Genomic DNA, 18,976 nt, shown 5'->3' with positions numbered 1-18,976 from the left:
CATGTATAATTTGCCATCACATAATATATGTAAATCTACAACATAAAATTGAAACCATCACCTATAATGACACAATTTCTGATGAAGAAAAACACATGTGAACTGATAAACAAAAATAGAAACACATACTACACATCTCAATGCTTGGAATCACAAGAAACTTCTCCATAAACAATGTGAAATTTGAAAAAATTGTAAACTAAAAATTGTGATTCTCTATTTTATGTGTAATTAAACTTCCTTCATTAAAAATATTACATAATTTCCTTTCAAATATACTTATAAGATTATCCTTATTTCAATAAAAAATAAAACAAAAATTACACTAATTTAATATAATATAATTTATTTAAAGTTATTGTAATATTTATTTAAAAAACAATCTCTAAAACAAATACACATAGAATTTGCATTTTATGTATATGCTTATATTGATAAAACAAATATTTTCTATCCTCGGTTAGTTTTTATGTTCACCCCGTGGTAACTAATATTTTCGGTCCAGCTCCTAAAGGAGCTAGAATCTTTTTTATTTTACTATTTCATGGTGCAAATGTGTTGTAAGTGGTTTTTGCATGAACACGGGCCCATCGCAGTGTGGAGACACTCCTTAGGAGAATTATGGCATAGACGGACTGCATTCTGCAGTTGTTATCAGGCCCACAGTAAAATCCTCGTTAGCTAGTAAAGTGAGAACTGTATCCAAAAGGACCTGCCTGGGTAGAATCAAGTTTGGAATTTCATTTCAAATTTGTCTTACTACAAAATGGGAATTTGATGAAGCTCATTTGTTTCTTATATTTATTATTCCTTTTTTAATAATATCCCTAACCTGATTTTTACTACTAGTAAAAAAAAGTAGAATTACATTTGATGCTTCTTAAGGTAAGACAAGTAGCTTACCAAAAACAACCAACAATTATATATCTTAACTTCATAACATAGTGGTTGACTTTAGAACTAGAAAAAACTGGAAGTTACTACTAGTCAATAGTTAACACACTGAAAATAGGAGTCTGACGAAGAGAACTGTGATGAAACATATACATAAAATATAGTTGACTATGATGTCATATAGATGACAGACCACATATTCAAAAATAAGATGGAAAAAATTATAGATTTAGGAGGTGCATTAGCCATTTTGAGTGTAGTAGCATTAATGACCACCTCCCCATTTTGAGGTGACACTGAATCAGTATCAAAATCTGTGAAGAAGAATCATACAACCATATAACCATATGCACAATAAATTAACACACAATAATCAAACTAGCAACACACAAAAGACAAACTGGCGGAAAAGGCAGAGAGCCATCATGTGGTCTCTAAGTCTCATATAATTCTCTTTTTCTTATTATTCAAATATTTTAATAATACATTTAAATACATGAGTAAGTGATATTAAGATAGTGCATCTATCTTTGACTCACTTGGTTGAGACAATTTCTCAACTTACACACTAATTTATGAGAGCTATTTGGAGAGAATCTCTCATCCAAACTGGATTCCTTAGTTTGAGGAATTCTCATGATTTTATTTATTTAATTTAATAAGTGGATTTATTATTGATTTTTAAGAGAGTGAGGCTAAATCCCCCCCCCCCCCCCCCCCCCCCCCCCCCCCCCCCCCCCACAATGATAAATCCAAAATGAACAAGGAACCATCTTCCAAGTTCTCAAGTTGATCCTCAAAAAAACATTTTCCTGAAAAACCGCCAAAGCTGGATGTTGAAGAAAACTCAAATCTGAAGAGAACATGAATCAGTTGCATATCTAATTCATCTTTGAATGTCACTTGACAACTCCATCATGTGCCAAGCTACAAAAGGACCCAACTGTCCTTTGCTTGAAGACAGCATCCAATGTCCGCTGACACAATTTGATGAACGCCCATTGGCTTATTTCTAAGGATGACTGCCCACTCGCTGATGAATATGCCCACTGGCTACTTTGCTGATGTTGTTGATACTTCAATCTGATAACCACTTGTCAATTTCATTAACATTTTCCCCCTTTTTCAGCTGAAAGAAGAGGAAATCTTCTCCAAAATATATCTAAACTCCCCCCTGTAGTTGCAGGAGTATTTCGCTGTTGTACTCCCCCATTCAACTACACAAGAGTACCATCTTCATTTGACTATTGGCTACAATATGTGTGAGTGAATCTGATTGTAAAACTTGTACAATCTTATGGTTGTGGATGACCATTCCAAGGGATCAATCCATGAAGAATCAATATTTAATCTGGCAGGTTGGTCTTCTTTGCATAATTTCTCTGATGAATGATTCTACTTGCCAAGATGGTGATAAGGATGGAGACAAAAACATTGATCTTCCAGATGATTGGTTCTTTGAAAATGACAACATTTCGGTTTGTCTGCAACTTGAGTTTGCATGCATTTCTGTTTGTATTCACTTTCAATTTGTGTGCATTGATATCTGTCTGCAACTTGTGGAGAACTTGCTAAGGTGATTTGTTCAAGTAATATGGAACTAAAAAACTGAATGGACTTTGAATAATTAGGGATATGTAAATTGTCGTCATCTTTGACATATCCTAAGCCACGTCAATTTCGATTTCTTTGGATTTCTTCCCATGGCTTGACAATGGGTTTGGAAGAAAGTTGCACTGGAACAACTTCAACACTCGAAGCTGGTTGGATGAATGAATTTGAATGACTAGCTGTATCTGGAAAAGACTTGGAAGCAACTTGCTTCTCTTGCAACTCAATTCTTTGCAGTTGCAATTCTAGTTGGTGGAACTCAATCGTTTCATGTGCATGTTGAAGATGCATTTGAATGTCAACAAGAGTGGTTTTTATGATGTGCACCATGTCATTGGCTGATGATAACATTAAATTGTGAAGAATTTGGGATAGTTGAATGTGTGTCGCCATGTTGTCTTGCTTACTTTTAAGTCAAGCTTGCTTGGTGTAGAACTCGTGCTTGAAAATTGCGCAGTTGAGTTGATCACTAAAATGACAGGCTCGCTTGTACTATTTGTTGATTGTTGATGCTTAAAAAACTTTCTTGAATTGTTGACTTGACGCTCGCTTGATGACGATCACTTTGCTTGAAAGGAACTTTATGAATGTTGTAATTAACTTTACACAGGCTCGCTTGTTGTAGAAGTAATGCTTGAAAAAATTGCTCACTCGAGTCGATCACTGAAATGACATGCTCATTTGTACTGTTGTTGATTGTTGATGCTTTTAAACACACACTTTCTTGCTTTTATTGTTTGAATGATGATTTCTTTAAACACTAGCTTGATTTGATGCTCACTTGAGTTGATTAGTGAAATGACATGCTCGCTTGTACTGGTTGTTGATTACATGATTTTATACACACACTTGCTTGCTTTGATTGTTTGAATGATGATTTCTTTAAACACTGGCTTGATTTGATTCTCACTTGAACTTTCTTGATTGATTACTGACACTTATGATTTCTTGAATGTTCTCACTAAATGTGATGAGTTGTAAAAAAATGAAAGGATGTCGAACACTATAAAAAATGCACCCAAGATACAAATGAAAAGTTCAATCTGGATGATGACTCAGTTGAAGACTTACTTGATTTAATGTATTCAATGTAACAAATCAAATGAGGGTGTAAGTTACAACCAAAAATGTGCCCTTACAATTCAACTTAATTTGACTTTGATTAAAATCCAACTTACGAATTATGATTTGTAAATTATAGTTTTGTATTGAGCTTATTAAAAAATGGTGCAAGTGCAATTGCCAAAAAATTGTTGTTGAATTTCTCCAATTGTTGTTGATTTAGATGAAAAATTCATTAACTTGATTGGATGTTGATGTAGAATCGTCTTTGACAACTTTATTATGTAGCATCCTTAACTTGATTTCTTTGATTACATAATGTGAAATGTGCTTGCTTGGAAGATCATCTTATCAAGTTGATGATGTGACGCTTTGTGCTTATGAACTTAATTGATTATGGGAGCTTTGATTTCAGGAGCCTGATCGATGACTTGTGTAGGTAAACGTTCTTATGTGCATGTATTTGTTTTGCTTTAGCATAATAAAGAGTGTTTTAGAAATTCGACTCAAAGCATGCAAGCACATTCACGACACAGAGTGTACCTATGATCCCCTTATTCAATTTTGGGTGGATCTAGGACACGATCACCACAAAAAGATATGTTTTTATTAACCACTGGAGTACAACAATCTTCAATGTCACAACTGAAAACTTTGTCTTCAAAAATGGCCTACACTGACTCAATCGCTAAAACTAAAGCTTTCTTCAAAATACAACAAAAAATCTTCACTTATAACTCCAAAGATTTATAAGTCACACCTTATTGCTCCAAAATTCAAAATAATTTCACCTTATAACTCCAAAATAAAATTTTACAAATTAAAATCATACCTTATCCAACAATGTTTAAAAGGATTTGTAAAAAAAATGAACATAAACTAAAGCCAAGAAACTTGTCTTGTACAGAAAACTATACCCACATGCTAAATCACAATTGAATGCATCAATTCTATGGAATTCCCGTTTAATTCACCTATGCACACTCGAATGCTATGAGCCAGCTAGTATTTTTCTTATTTGTCTTTAGTTAATCATTTGAATTACTGAAAATGGATCGTGCAAATGCTAGTATCGGTTAATAACTGACCAAACTTGAAAAGTGTTGATCTTCGCAGTCATTCCTTCAATGTAGGTGACATCAAAATAACTACATATCAAGAAAATAATCAAAATTGAATGCCTTATTCTTTAATATCCCGAGTAAACCTTCACTTGGACCACAATGCAGCGCTATGGACCAACACTATATTTAATTTTCATCCTGATTTTCAGATAGCTTCAAAGTATTCTTTACTCAATTTGAGATCTAGCTTCATTGATTTGTCTCCTGGCTTCCACCCACCTGGGAAAAACTCATCATGGTTATCCTAAACATATTGAAGAGCTTGTAATGTACGCAACGTTTCATCCACACTACGACCAATGGCTAGATCGTTGATTGTGGAGTGTTGAATTACACCCTCCTTGTCAATAATAAATAGTCTGTGTAATGCTATTCCTTGATCTTTAATCAAAACATTGCAAGCTTTTGAAATACCCTTCGTAACATCAGATATCAGAGGATATTTCAAATCACCAAGACCGCCAGCTTTCCTATCAGTTTGAACCCAAGCAAGGTGAGAAAACACACTATCAATAGAAACACCAAGAATTTCAGTGTTCAACTTCTCAAACTCAGAATATCTATCACTAAAAGCAGTGATTTCTGTGGGGCAAACAAAAGTGAAGTCCAAAGGATAGAAAAATAGAATAACATATTTTTTCCCAATGTATTCAGACAGCTTGACCTTGATGAACTCTTGATCAAAAACAACCTCTGCTTCAAAATCAGGAGCCTTGTTTCCAACCAATGGAAGTTCACCAGCATTGACGACCAGCCTCCTCCATACAACACATAATATGCTGCATACTGCAAATTCAGTGTGAAGATCGTGAAGACATCAAACACGTCAAATAGAATAATTTTCTCTGCGGGAAATGGCCTGAAACTTGTTCTTCGTCAAAGTAGGCCCACGAAACCACAACTGCACAATGATGGCTTCACCAAGGGCGCTTCACAGTGCTCAGGTTGTGGTGACTCTCCAGCTTGATCTCCATAATCAAAGCCTTCACAATAGCCTTGGCCATTTTTATTCACCAACAGACCCCACGGTGGGTGCCAAGCTCGATCCTTTCTCTCCAGCTCAATCCATGGTAGACTCTAGTAGCAAACAACAATGGTTGTGCTTTTGATAAAAAAACACACTACAATATTCACCTAGTTGGTGGCTCTGATACCACATGTAGAAGAATCATACAACCATATAACCATATGCATAGTAAATTAACACACAATAATCAAACCGGCAACACACAAAAGACAAATCAACAAAAAAGGTAGAGAGCCATCGTGTGGTCTCTCATACTCATGTAATTCTCTCTTTCTCATTATTCAAATAATTTAATAATACATTTAAATACATGAGTAACTCGTCTTAAGATAGTGTGTCTCTCTTGGACTCACTTGGTTGAGACAATTTCTCAACTTACACACTAATTTACGAGCGGTATTTGGAGAGAATCTCTCATCCAAACTAGATTCCTTAGTTTGAGGAATTCTCATGATTTTATTTATTTAATTTAGTAAGTGGATTTATTATTGATTTTTAAGAGAGTGAGGCTAACAATCTGGAATCGTGTAACAATCTATTTCGTTTAGGAGAACCACTATTTCATCCATATCAAAGAAAATGTCTCCTAGGATCCTCTTTATGTCCTCCTCACCAGCAAACAACATGTACTTTTCCACCTATTTATCTCGCAACACCATGTGGAGGAGGTACGTCATCTTCCAGTGAGTTGAAATTGAGTGGAGAAAGTATAGTCATATCTTCCTCCATTTACCTGGGTTAGGAACCCAACTGGTATTGCCCCTACAGACAACTTTTGAATATCAGTCGTACAAGTGTTCCCCAAATTCCTTTTCCTCAAGAGTGTGGATTTCCTTTCAAATTTTGAAAGGAATAGAATCGAAAAAAAAAAAATGTTGATTCCCAATAAAAAATGCAGTGCTGCCTAGAGGAGGATGCCCCTACTATGTCAAATATGTTTTTTTGTTATAAGTAATTTTTTATAATAATTTGGAAGTAGGTTTGAAGGTAATTATTTTTTAAGGAAGAAAGAAAATCCATTAATCTAACTCTATAACACCAAGAATTTGGCTTTGCAATTTGTGTCAATGGTATCCAATTAGAGAATTCCATTGCTCCAACCTATCTCAAGTTTTCCCTAAGTTTTCCTTTTTTGTATCTATAAGAATCTCATTTCCAACCACCAACTAAAAAATGGTGAAAATATGGGTGGTGTTACTAAGTACATTGTATAAGTTGGCCTTGGTCTAAACCATTCTTTCTTTTACTTTTAAAAATTCAAAAAAAAAAACATCAAAAACCAAAAAACTTTATAAAAGTTAAAAAAGTCAAATTCCAAAAAAAAAAGGGATTTAATTCATTGTATTAGGTTTAAACTTAAAATGATATAAATTATAAAAGGTTTAATCATTTACTCAAATTCTCTCCAAAAGATTTATGGAAATTCTAATAGAGATAGGCATGGGGAAAGAAAATGGTTGTAAAAAAGTGATAGAAGTGATTTACAAGGGAAAGAGTACGTTTGAATTTACCACTCACCAATTGTTGTGAGCAGACATCCATCCAAAGAGTTACAGTCCAAACATTGATGTTGTGCATCTTTTTGTTTACATTTTGATTTACAATGGAAAGAGTACGTTTGAATTTACCTCTCAACAATTGTTTTGAGAAGACATGCATCCAAAGAGTTGCAGTCCAAACATTGATGTTGTGCATATTTTTGTTTACATTCAAAAGTCGTAGTGTTGTCATGCATCACATCCATCTACATGCAAATTCACAATGAATGTTGTAGTGAAACAATGCTACTCACTACAGTCATTCACCAACTACTTAACAAGTCAACAAGAATACCCTGAACGACTCGTTATGATGAGGGATGGGCAAATATACTTCCTCTAAGGAAGTGAATGATGCATGATTCTTCAAAGGCATTGTGGGTTGTTAATTATTTTTCCTTCTTTCCCTCGATTCTACCCACTTACTTCCTCTACAAAGAAATATCATAAGAATTCTCTCTATCTAATGCAAGAATGTATCGTAAAACATCCCTCCATCTCATTCAAGAAGTCTTACACTTTACCCATCCCATCATATGCCTAAGGATACCGCAACTCTCTGCTAATCTAATGGAGCCAGTATGACCTAGTAGAAGAACCAACTAACCAAGTTTATCCATCAGTAGGCTCAACACAAGTAAGGTATTTTTCTCCCTTCTAGATTCAATGCCTCTATGGTGTGGAAAACAAAATGGCCTTCTTGAAATGAAAAGACACCACATAAATAAATCAATATCTAGAGGTGTGGGATCATTTCCACCACCTAATCTTGACGCAAAGAGAAACTCTTCACATCAAGTTATTAAAAGAATTATCAACAATTGGCGGAATCTCTTAAAGGGATTTTCAACAATGTTATGAATCTCTTATGCAAATTAGCCCACAAGGGGACTCGAAAAAGGCTATAGAACCTCTTAAAATCTCTTATGCAAATTAGTCCACAAGGAGACTTGAAAGAGACTCTAGAAAATTTTTAGGCTCACAAACTAGTGGATAGTATATAATTTTTGTATATAATAATTTTTTCATATGTAACAACTATTTAAATTTAAATTAGAAAGATGTTAACTATTTAATAGCAAAGGTAATAAAAAATTCTTTATGGTAATAGAAAATAAATTTTCAATTTTGTTATTCACGATGTTTAGGATTAAATTAATAGTAATTTAAAAAATATGCCTCCATAAGATACGGATCTGGTTGAATTTGAAGATACATTACCCAATACAATGGCCTAAAAGAACATACAGTGAACAGAACAAATAAAATATTAATTATTACTTTTAACTGGAAATTTGAGGCCTTTGGATCTCGCGCACACTACTCTGGAGCAAGCTTGTTTTAAGCGTTATCTTCTTTTTTTCTTTGTTATATCGAGGAAGGAAGTCTGGCATGGGAATGGATATTTGTTCTATCTAGGAAGATGTCTGGCATGGGAATGGATATGAAAATAACTAGATCTTAATAAAAATATTAAGAACAACAACCCAAGTTAGACAACGCAGTCGGCCATCGCCTCAAGAGATATCGGATTCAAGTCTCGGTGGGTTAAAAAATAATATATATCAAAGTCTTTGGACTCACAAGTAATAATGTTGTTGGATGCCAAGAGCTTCCGCATTCTCTACAATCTGAGCAACATGGACAACAAAAATGTTCTCCACCCTCGAGTAAGATGTGGAAACCAACGAGAGGACATCCACCAATTGATCATTGATTAGGAATATTAGCATTGATATAACAGAAAAAGTCAATTTTGAATATCAAGTGAAAGTTGTATTGGGATTCATGTTCAAGTTTCGGGTTCTTGGAAAGCCTAAGTGAAAATAGAGTGGATAACTTTGTAACTAGATTTTCAATGGTTGTCTACAGAATACAATGTGTACTTTTGTGAATTTTAAAGTTTTCATTATGCAAAAGGTTTATGTAAATTTTTGTTTCAGTTTATTATAAATTATAATATATGATTTAAGTACCATTATTTATCAAATCATTAAAACCTTAACGATAAAATTATAAATATAGTTTTTTGAAGTTCTAATATGAAATTAAAAATAAATATTAGTTATATTTATAAGATTTCACAACACATATCGTTAATTATGTTTATGATGTTGAATATGCATTTATTTGTATTTAACATTTAGAATTAACATTTGTGGTGGAAAATTTGTAGATTAGATTTGTTGGTTGATTGTATTGCTTTAAGTCTTACAACTCTAGTTCATTTTGAGAAACATAATTCTATATAAAAAACTACCATCACATTACATTTATGGCAGCAAAATTCTTTCAACCAAATTAATAATTAATCATACTAATTTGACTATATGTACTTATCTAGTTTTTTTTGTTTGATTTCAATCGATGGATGATGTTGTTTCGGGGCAAATTCGAGTCATTTGTTTTTGTTATCAAACTGACCAATTCCTATTTATCTATCTAGTATCAACCTCTCCATCTCCCAGACCCAGAAGACTTCAAGATCGAAGTCTTCTACCCCCCTGTGCCCAAAACTCCAAGAAAAATGTTCAAGTTTCTGATGTTTCCAGTGAGTTTAGAACCTTGGGCTTGTCCCTCGAATTCACTCTAGCGGTAAGCTCTCTGCACCATGGCTCTCTGTATTTTTATTTCAACTCCCCCCACTCTTCACCCTCTTCAATTTTCTTATATTGGGAGTTTTCTTCCCTTCCTCACAATCTACTCACCAACTCTCATGAAATAATCATTTTTCTTCAATTGGTTACTTGTCACCTGCCATCACAATGAATGGATTTTATTATTTTTAGGTAGTTGTTTTCTTCTTAGTTTAAAATATATCTAAAACAAATGTCTTCCATAATTTTTAGGCAGTCATTGTCTTCTTGGTTTAAAATATATCTACAGTGAATGGCTTCTATGGTTTTTTTATCAGTCTTCATTTTCTTGGTTTAAAATATATCTATAAGGATTAAATTGATTGTCCTTTGGTTTTTAAAATATATCAAAAATTGATTTGGTGGTTTATTTATGTCAGTACTCAAGTCCCACTTGACTTTTATTTTTTTGAACTAAAATTAAGGGGTTTATTATTAATGAGCCTTTATCCTTTTTATTTGTAATAGTAATTTAGTATGTTTATTAAATTTTATTATTAAGTTTTAAACTTAATACATTCATTACCTTCTTAATAGTTATGCATTTAATATAGTATTTTTACTAATTAATTCATTTATCCTATATTTAGACATTCTTCATAGTCGATTAGTATATACTAGTGCAATTCATGTGATGTATGCGTATGTAGCTATCATACTTATGCCATGCTAATAATCATATTCTGCCCATAATTCAAGATGGGTCATTACATACACCCCTCCTTCAGGAATCTTAGTCCTAAAGTTATGGTTTATATATTATATCAGTAATTACTTTATCTATTAACATATTCATGTAAGGATTATTTTCCTGATTGAATTCTCGTTTATAATGTGAGGGCACTTAAATTTGTATTTTGAACATTTATAGGTTATGAATTTAGTATTCATACCCTACCCCAAGAGAAAAATAAATTTATTCTAAAATCTTCCTATCCATCATAATCTCTTATATCCACATCCTATATGTCCTCTACTAGATTATATCATGATCTTAGCTAAACTAACCTAACCATCCATAAAACCCTAATGATGGTAGTGTCGACTACATTGACCTAACTTCCCCATTAGACATCTAGTAGTCATCATCATACGTCCAGGGGATCGTGACTCTATGTTTTGGAGAAAAAACAATGGGAAATGCATCCATCTCTTTTAATAAGACCAAGGTCAACGCCCTATCATGGAATCTCATTGCGCCTCAACTGTTCTTGGAGGATTTTTATTTCTTGGTCAGTTTGGATAATGATATCATATGAAATATGAACACCTGTCTACACATTATATCATATGCATCAATTTTTTTTAAACCTAAATAACAATATCATATATAATATAAACGTTTGCCTACACATCATAACACATGAATCAATATATTCAAAACCAAAATAACGATATCATCTGCAATATAAACACTTGTCTACACATTACAACATATGCATCGATATATTCAAAACCAAAATATATTCAAATAACAGTTTCCAACATTCATATTCTTTGACATCTATGATATTGATCTTTGAGTTCACATAAAATGTTTGGCTAAGTCTAGCCAATATACCTGCATTTTAGATTTCACATTAAGTAGTCAAATGTGGTCATTGTAATTATATCCATCACATCAATAATAAAAAATATGTGGTCTTTAACATAATCACACATGTTGATAAGTATATGTAGACATCTCATTCATAACATAATTCACATTGGTATCCATGTACCAGCAACAAGTACATATGTAATTAAGCATACATGACTATATATATATATATATATATAGATATATATATATATAGATATATATATATATATATATATATATATATATATATATATATATATATATATATATATATATATATATATATAACATTCTCACTTGTGATTCTTCATAGTTATAAGTAAGTTCAAAATGGCAGTCTTATGTATCTAGCTAGATAAGGTAAGGATATATAAAATGGAGTATTTAAGTGTTACAAAAATCAAAACAAGTTGGGATATTTATGGCATGTGGTCTCTATGTCTTCCTAGGTAGCAAACCTAGGACTATACATGTTCCATTATACATTAACTTGGTATGCCTAGTTGCTCCTGTTTTTTTGAGTCCTACATTCCAGTATACATAATGGTTCAACTGAAACAGTGCCTTTGTATGATAATTGTAGTTCCTTCCATTGAAGGTCTTGATATTTGTTAGATATATAATGTATTACTACAAATACATGAAAAACATCATGAATTTTATGCAAGTGGGGTGATAGTGCAAGACAGTAAGAGATAACTCCAACTCTTTCCATAATTTTAAATGGTCCAATAAACCAAGGTGACGCCTTTATTCTCTTTCCAAACTGGGTGGTGCTTTCATTTGGTCTGATAAAAAAACAAAAATCTATCTCCTACTTCATAATTCATATCCATCCTACGAATATCAACATAGTCTTTTTGTATATCTTAAGTTTCTTTTAATCGTTTCCTAATTTATTTTACCCGTTCTTCAATATCATGAATTAATTATGGTCCCACAATAACCTAATCACATAACTTGTCCCAAATTAGCAGTTTTTTGCAAGGCCTTCCACACACTGCTTCAAATGGAGGAATTCTAATTGAACTATGGTAATTGTTCTCATATGCAAATTCAACGAAGGGAAAGTACTTTTTCTAAATTTTAACTCTATACAGAAATTACCTGCATACGAATTCTAAAACACAAAAAAATAAACAATGCGAGAGCATAACACATAAAACACATATACATAGAGATTTTCCCCTGGATCCCAAAACCGGGACTACCAGCTTGATTTTTCATTATGTTCCTTTCAATGTTGCAAAACATATTTATACATGCTGAAACATCCAATGCCATGGATCGAAAACCATCGCATCCAAAACCATGTACCAAAAACCATCGCGTCCAAAACCATATGTGAAAACCATGCACAAAACCATAGGCAAGTCTGCCCAACCTAATATAGTGTCCAAAAAAGTTTGTATTGAAGAAGCCAATGTTATTGCTAGAGTGTCACAGTTCCATCATCATAAATTTAGGGAAGCCCTTGAGATTGAAAAAAGGCCGAGAAATATCAATAGAGAAGATGGCTGGAAGATCAGTAGTTGTTGGGTCCTAGCCCTTGCTTCCTAGTCATTTTCTTCGCATCCTACCCTCCCTCTGTGTGCAGCTGGTTCCAGTTTTCTTATAAGTCAGTTTCCCCTCGTTATGTCGTAACCTTCTCTCTTTTGCCTTCGTTCGTTGATGGGTTGTTTATATTGTAGGAGATATTTTAATAGCATTTAGTTTATGCTATTAGTTATATACTAACTAATTATAACTTAATTAATAAAATAAAATTAATTACTTTAATATTGAAATTTATCTATGATAATATGCTTTTATTAATTTATAATTAAAATAATTAAACTATGTAACAATTAAAGATACTTAAAAATACTAGAGATTTATTCTTATTATATACTACTTAAATTAATTTACTTAATATTTAGATTTATATTTATAATAAAATATTAATATAATACCTTTTACGTAAATTCATATACCACCAACCCCCTCCCTCGCGCCCCCATTTTAACTTTTAATTTAATAATAGTATAACTTACTATTAATTTAATAATTATTTAAATCTTAACTATAACTCATTTTAATTTTAATTTTTTAGATATAGTTATGCCCCCCTAATTGGTCTGGTCTAATTAGTCGTTTCCTAGTCAAATATAGTCATTGGTTGGTCAATATAGTTGTTTCCTGGTCAAATATTATAGGCATTAGATGTTCTGCTTTGACTATTTAACTAGCAATCTAGATCTGATTCTTCAACTTGTCCTGACGATGAACCACACTGGTTGGTTTGAAATGTGTCGACAAATAAAATATCATGTGATTTATGCCGAAAAATATCTCATAAATCACATGTCTTCAACAATATGACCTAGAACTCAAAACATTCCATACCATAAAAGGTCATGGCCTATGCAGACTAGAAGTCAAAGCTAAGGATGCTCCCAAACAAGATCTTTCATGATGGGTGCGGGAGATAGAAATTGTACAATATTGATCATGTTCCTCTATCCACATCTACAGTGTCCTGGTATGTATATCTATGGAAATGTTTGGAGCATGACGCCTTTCCCTTGTACTTATCGAACAAACAAAAAAGGGGAATTCATATAAAGGCTCTATCATATCAATTGGTCCATGGAGTGCTTTTTCCAAAGCACCATGATGGACTTCTACTAAGGTGCATCGAGCCACAAGATATGGGTAAGCTCTTTGAGGACTTCAACGATGGACCGACAGATGTCCATTATGTGGGCAAAACCACAACACACAAAGTTTTGAGGGTTGATTATTATTGGCCCACTCTTTTCAAATATGTGCATGCCTATGTCTGCAAGTGCCAATCTTGTCAAAAATGTGTTGGTCGTGAATAAAGGTCAGTCGCTCCACTGATCCCAATAGCAATAAAAGAAGTATTCCAATAGTGGGGCCTTGAAGTCATTGGTGATATTTTCCCACACTCGTCAAAGCAGCACCGATATAGTCTTATAACTACAAATTACTTTACCTGGTGGTTAGAGGTAGTTCCCCTTAGATAAGTAAATGACCAAGAAGTCATTCATTTTTTCCAATAGAACATCATAATCAGTTTTAACATTCCTAAGTCACTTGTCTTTGATAATGCAAAGTTGTTTTCATCATTAAGACTTTATGAATTTTCATTAGAGAATGGGATTTTTTTAAAACATGCATCTAATTATTATCCCCAGGGAAATGGTCTGGTTGAATCAACAAATAAAAATCTTATTCGCATAATCAATAAGACCATTTTCTCTTAACAGAAGAACTGACATACTACTTTAACTAATGCACTTTGTTCCGAATGTGTAACTCCAAAACATTCCCTAAAAACCTCACCATACTTTCTAGTGTATGGTAAAGAAGTTATCTTTCCCCCGAACCTGTATCTCCCAGCCTTAAAGCTCTCCCAAGAGTCACAAGGAAAACATTTCATACTAGTTCAAAGCAGGATAGACGCTTTACTCAAACTCAAGGAAGAGAGGCTCAAAGCCAAAGACTGGTTTGTTGTACATCAAAACCATGTAAAGTGTTGGTTTCATAGAATATCTGCAATGGAAAAGAGATTTGATGTGGTTGACCTAGTTCTGAAATGGGATAAACCCCATGAAGAAAAGGGTAAACACATTAAGTTCTAGCCATTGTGGATTGGATCATTCACAATTGAAAAAAGGCTCAACCATAATGCCTTCAAGATGAAATTTTTGGATGGATGGATTGACCCCCTTCCCGTAAATTGTCGAGACCTTAAGCAATATTTTCAGTAGTAGTTATGAGTTGCACTTTCTGTATATATTATTTTACATTTTCTTTCATTTTATTCTTGTTTCAATTGTGTATCCGTTATGTAGTCATGTCATGTTTTGTCTTGTTTTTAGTTATTGTACATAAATGAGACTTTTGGGTAAAGTGGATGGAACAAATACTTTGTAGTGTAATCAAAGAGAAGTGTGACAACTACAACACTTGAATTTTTGTTTATTCTCCTTCTTTCTTTGGTAAAATTCCATAGGTTGAGGTAATTCTAGATATAAAATATGATTCTCCCAATAGGAGAACCTTGAGGGAGCCTATTAGATCCATGTTTATGCTACCACTTGAACTTCTCAACTTGGTATATGTCTACTTGTGTGTTAAGGCTTATCCAATCTAGTAGAGAAGGGGTAAGGGGAGAATATAAAGTGAGAAAACCTAAATCAAAGGTCTTAAAATAATTCTCTAAAGGGGTAACGTTATCTACTCTCAATAAGTTGAGATCCCTCTCTACTCATTAAGAATAATAAGTTCCAATTCATAATTATATTAAATAAATAAATAAAGAGTGAAAGAAGAGAAAGGCTTCCTACATAGGAAGTTGAAGCAAGCGACTTCATTGGGGTATTGTCTAGGCTCGTTGGTCGTGAGAAATGTTTGTGCTCCTGAAGTGACTCTGTCAGGGTACTTTCCAGGCCTATTAACATTGGAGCAACACTAGAGATCAAAACTCTATACTCTAAATATTATAAACTAGCCATGCACATTACCCTTTCCTAAATTTAACCAATTGTAATACAATGTATCCTTGTGAGAGTTCAACTAAGTAGAGAAAACAAAATATGTTATGTATGAAACCAGGTCGAAAGGGGGAACTTGGGGCACTCAATACCTCCTGGATATCTGAACCTTAACTGAAAAATATTCCTGGATAGAGACGTTGAATTTTTCCTAGTGTTTTTCCAAGTGTTATCAGTACTACAACACCCTCCAAAATTTCACTGCATCTGAATTTTGGAGCCTACTTCATCATCGTATCAAGTGTTGCCTCGATTTTCAAGTGGTGTTTGATGTTGTTTCACATGCCTTAATTTTTCTTGAATGTTATCAAGTGTTTTCACAATGATTAGAACATTTTTACATGTATTTCATGGTCATAAAACATTTTGTTGTTGTAAACAACACTTTCAGGTCACAGTTGCACACACTTCACTAGTTATACTTGGGGAATGTGCCTAAAATAGATTTTTGATGTATATTCATTGTTGATAAAGTTTGCATAAGTTTTATTGATGACTTAGTATGCGTCGCACATGGTTTTATGTCTTGAAATCATCTTTCTCACCCCTTGACCAATCATCTAGGCTTAAAAAAATTCTGGTTCCAAAGTGATACCATTAAGGACAAGAGCGCATGAGTGCACTTCAAAGCCTTGATGGGAGATCCTTCAATGTTTAGAAGTGTGTCATGCAGCCTCCTTGAGAGTTAGGTGCACTCCAAAAGCACGAATCCCCTTCCTTGTTCTAAACTATGCCCTCCAAAATGACTAAGTCTTCCTTGAGCGCACTCCTTCAACTCGAAGAAGTGTGCCCTCCTTGAGCACACTAGCGTACCCTGAACATCTGAAGCTTAATCCTTCAGCCTTCCCTAGTGCATGATGCACCCTCCTAAACTGCTTGAGTGCATTAGTACACTATGAAGGCATGAAGCCCTAGCCTTCCACCTTCAAGATTGCATCCTACAACATTCCTGAGGCCTCCTTGAGCACACTATAACACACTCAAGGCATGAAGCCTCAACCTTCAACCTCTGAGAGTGTTCCCTAAACCCTCCCTCTCTCCCTTGAGTGCATAGCACACTTGGGAAGCCCGAAGCTTTCCCCTTTGTCCTTCAGAATTGTGACATATTCCCTGCCTTGACTGCCTTTTTCCATTTGAGCACATGAGTGCATTTCGAAGCCTCGAAGCTCCTCATCCTCAGTCCTTCAGCCTTTCCAAGTGCACCCTTGTACCCTGAAGCTCCTTTAACCATTTTGAGCACACCAAGAAGGAATAAACTAGAAAGTGTACATAAAACATGGTAGAGTAGGATATTTTCATAGTGATATTTTCTCGTCATGGGTGATCATAGAAACAGGTATTCGAGGAACCTCATGGAAATAACACATGAGGAATATCATGCAAAGAAGATAAATAAAAGAAGCACGAAAAGAACCAAGAACACATCTGAACATTAATGATCAAAGCAACCTAAATACTTTAATATTGAATACCCTTTGGAGGGTGAAAGCGCTATGATCAGAAGATGAACAAAGAACAGATACAATGGCAGCTATGTCACCACATAAAGAAGTCCATGTCATTAGTCACCATGAGTCCTAATCATCCAATATAGCGACATGTCTAGTCTCATCATATGATGATGTGGAAGTCAAAATTTATTATTGTAACTATTGTAAAGCATAAACAAGTAGAAGTCCAAGAGTCATGTGTGAACTCAATAGTCATGGAATTCCAAAGGAAATGTAATACCAAAAGTTATATGTAATTCCAAAAGTCATTTGGAACTCCAAAGGTTGCAGAAGTCTAAAGGTCACTAGAACTTAGAAAGTCAAGAGTCATGAGGATATGAAAGGTCACTCCTCAAGTTATAAATAGATCCTTATTTTGAATGTAAAGGAGTTTTAACCTTGCCTTATACCATAAGGCATAAGAGATATAAGTTAGTACTTTTAGGAAGAAATTAGTGGCTCCTATGCTACACAATTAGAGCAAGTGATGTTCATTGTATTCATGCATCTTGGGAATTTTACTTAATATTCGAAGCCTAATGGCCATCACATTTTCATACGTGGATTATGAGTTTTTGTAAGATTATTCTATGAATTTTTATCATTCATATTTTCTTTCACCAGTACTAAGGTAGTTTAACTATTTCGGTTATTTTAGTGCTTATCCTATTGAGAATGTGTTGTAATTGTTGTAACGATCGTCACATCTATGTGGAATATTATGTTGGATGTTAAAAGAAACATTATTGTTTATGTGAGTCTCTATTAAGGTGGTACTATTACCTCTCTCTTACAGGCTCACTTTCTTCCCCTTCTATAGTAGAAGAACCTTGATACACCTACAACGAAACATTCATTAGGCACACTTGTTTTCTTTTTAAAGGCACATATGTGATTATCTCTCTTGTTGATAGTTAAAGGCAAGGCAGATCTTTAAGTAGACAGCAGTTGGGTCGTATTCCAGATGGGGATCCTATACCAAAGGTTGTGAGGTCTAATTGGGACCACATATCTAGGAGGCCCCTTTGAATGTTGGCAGGTCCAACGCTATCAACATTTCTAGCACTAGAAGGAGGGTAGCCAAATTTTTATGGTTGATAACTCCACCCACCCACATTATACTTCTTTTGGAAAACATAGTAACATTCCCAACACCTCTCTGATTCATATTCCTGAAGTAGAAATACCTTTTCAGCCTGAATCATAAAAAACTTACGAAGTTACCTATGTTCACTTCTGAGTAATTCGGCCTATAACCTGTCGCTTTACAAAGGCTATTGGATTAATTCCTAGATCACATAGTATTTCTTATTTTATGAAGAAGAAGTAAACAAATATTATTGGGATAGTGGTTTCTACAGTGGAAGATTTGGTTTTTCTACTCATGAAGAGTTAGCAGAATCTGAAGATAAAACAAAACAACCAGAGTAGCCTCCATCTTACAACGAAG

At 33.9% G+C, this 18,976-nt stretch overlaps 1 pseudogene; it reads right to left on the bottom strand.

Annotated features, from left to right (window-relative positions):
• Nucleotides 1-4,708: 4,708 nt before the first annotated feature.
• Nucleotides 4,709-5,695, bottom strand: LOC149187844 (2-Cys peroxiredoxin BAS1, chloroplastic pseudogene; annotated as a pseudogene).
• Nucleotides 5,696-18,976: the final 13,281 nt, after the last annotated feature.

This window comes from Pinus tabuliformis, chromosome 3_1 (assembly GCF_031772625.1).
Source record: "Pinus tabuliformis cultivar Carrire ecotype Pingquan chromosome 3_1, CPIR1, whole genome shotgun sequence".
NCBI classification, from domain to species: Eukaryota; Viridiplantae; Streptophyta; class Pinopsida; order Pinales; family Pinaceae; genus Pinus; species Pinus tabuliformis.
The sequence above is the reverse complement of the archived record's forward strand: the minus strand, read 5'-3'. Positions and strand labels throughout refer to the sequence as shown.